Genomic DNA, 2588 nt, shown 5'->3' on the forward strand with positions numbered 1-2588 from the left:
TCAGCCCATGCTCTTTCCTGCCCTGTACTTTTGAAATTTTGGGGAATGTCCTTAAACCAGATGAGACTCCCAGAGGAGCATTTGGCCCTGTGATGTTCAGGCCTTTTCTCCTAACCATCAGCTCACTGCTTTGACAGACAGCAGAGCAATGTTGTCACCCTTGTTAGAAGGTTGCCATGATTTTAGCATTAATTTATTTAAAAAGTTAATAACCTATGCCCATGTCTAAATGTCATTGTCAACCTCATTTTTTCCTTTATTGATTCTCTTTTCTTCTTATGACTCATTCATTTGAAAAAGATTTATATTTCTCCCCTTTTCCAGATTAAATGAGCTCTTCATTCTTTTAGCACTTATGAGTTCTTGAGGCCAAACTGTCTCTGAGTCTCCAGCCGAGGAACGATCTACAGAGAAGTATTTGACAGGCTTCACTCATGACCTGCTTTATGACCTCCGGAGAGAGTACACCATGTCTCTGTGTTTTATCTTCCCTGTGCAATCCTCTCAGCACATAGAGCCCATCACTCATAGATGAACTGGAGACTTCTCTGGAAGACTCTGAGTGAGGAAATAAAAGTGAACACTGGAACGAATAAAATAGCCACAACCTCTGAACTGTTTTCCTTACACCAAATATCTCTGTATGAGGTAGGTCATGTGGGTCTTCCAGAGACATAGCCTTGTTGAGGACTTCTCCAGTTTAGTGCCCTTCCTAAAATAATGACAACGGAGCTTTCTTTTTTTAAGAAAAGAAAATATTGATTTAAATGACTCCTTTTCCTCCCTTGCTCTCTCTTTCACACACACACACACACACACACACACACACACACACACACACACACACACACACTAGCAAATATTCTCTGTTAGTATTTTTCCACTTTGACTTGATATTCATTTATTTATTATCTACCTATAACTTTTAATCTCTATCTGTTCTTTGATTATATTTTTAGACCTTGTTGAATTATGTTTTCAAAACAGAGAAAGGGAACGTATGTTAATTAGGAATCTGGGTGGTTGGAAATGCTTCCTCAGAATCAAGCATCTCTGTCAGCGGATCTCTGGTTGTTATCTTTTTTTTTTTGTTTGCTGTCAAAGGTACGGTGTTTACTGACATTCCAAGGTTTGTTGTGTATCTTCATAAAATGTTGGTCTTCTCAGGAGTTCAAGTTATGTGCATCACCTTGTCCTTTCTTCTTTGTTCTGGTGAGTACATTTTGCTGTACTAGATGTGAACCTTAAACATAATCTAAAAAAACTCAGGGGGAAAACCTCAGAAACACCAGAAATGACTGAATGAGCTTGTCTCACAGAGATTGTAGTCCTTGAACTGGTCATGTCAGGAATGTCTCTAAAGTGGCAGCAGCGGATTGTTCTAACTAGTCCACTTGGAGAAGTGAGAAGAGAGCAGTGGGTTAGGACAGGCTGGGCAGGCTTTCAGTGTCTGCTCATTTGTCCTCCAGATTGCTAAGAAAATGCTCTTTTCAAATGCAAAGTTGAGGACAGACTAATATCTTTAAATACGCCATTCTTTGAAGCACAGTTTATTTGACAGCTTTTGGCTGTCTTAGTTAAGGCCAATTTAGAGAGTGTTTTATCAACTATCAGTTCAAGATTGGTTGTAAATTTCAAAATGAGGCATTTGTGAAAGATTGCCTAGAACATTGAAATTACAGCTGATTAAATTTTTTTTTTAGGTTCAGTGAATATGTGAAAGATATTTTGAATTCTGAGGTCAGGGTATTTCACTTAATAATTATATAAAATTAATATATCCAGGTCTATTAACAAATGGAAGATGATACTTTTGTATATGAGAACAGTATAAAAAGACTGCTTTTCCAAATAAACATATATATCTGTGAATTAGAATTTTCTGGGCTTGTATGTATTTTTAGTTATTTTAGTTATGACACAAAATTCTCATCTATTCCTTATAGAGTTGGCAATTCACATGGATGTGTGCTACATGTAAATGTAGGGACTGCCCACAAAAAACAATAGGAACAAGGTTGTGTTTATACATTTTATCTGTCTTCTCTGTTTTGTTTTTAGAAAGTGCCCTTGTAAGAAGAGGAATTTATAGAGAAGTAAGTTACTATCATTTCATGTGGAAATTTAAAAATTAAAATTTTTGTTTTTATAAACTGAGTAATTTAATGTAAAATTTACCAAAGAAAATATACTCTTCAAAAGTTAAAAGATAATATATTTTTTTACAGTAAGTTCAAAACATCCACCCTGAACTTCAAGACAATTTATTATTGATACAAGATGTGGAAAGAGTATCTTTTTTAAAATTTATTTTGTCTACCAACCACAGTTTCTCCTCCCCTTTTTTCTCTGCTTGCCTGCCCCACCTCCTTTCCACCCCTCCCCACAACCACTCCTCCTCATTCTCCTTTCAAAAGGGGTAAAGCCTCCCATGGGAGTCAGCAAAGCAGGCTTATCAGGTCAAGGCAGGACCAACCTCTTCCCTCTCCCATCAAGGCTGGGCAACACATTCCACTCTAGGGACCAGGTTTCAAAAGAGCCAACATCAGGCTCATGGTCCCACTGTAGGGCCCCCAGGAAAGAACAAG

The 2588-nt window shown here is 37.4% G+C and overlaps 1 long non-coding RNA gene across 1 annotated transcript; it reads left to right on the top strand.

Moving 5' to 3' along the window:
- Positions 1 to 592: 592 nt before the first annotated feature.
- LOC142848658 (uncharacterized) lies at positions 593 to 2090 on the top strand. The gene is made up of 3 exons (XR_012910444.1): positions 593 to 648; positions 1105 to 1212; positions 2062 to 2090. It is a non-coding gene; the product is annotated as an uncharacterized LOC142848658 (long non-coding RNA).
- The last annotated feature ends 498 nt before the right edge of the window (positions 2091 to 2588 follow it).

The sequence above is a fragment of the Microtus pennsylvanicus genome, chromosome 4, assembly GCF_037038515.1.
Source record: "Microtus pennsylvanicus isolate mMicPen1 chromosome 4, mMicPen1.hap1, whole genome shotgun sequence".
NCBI lineage: Eukaryota > Metazoa > Chordata > Mammalia > Rodentia > Cricetidae > Microtus > Microtus pennsylvanicus.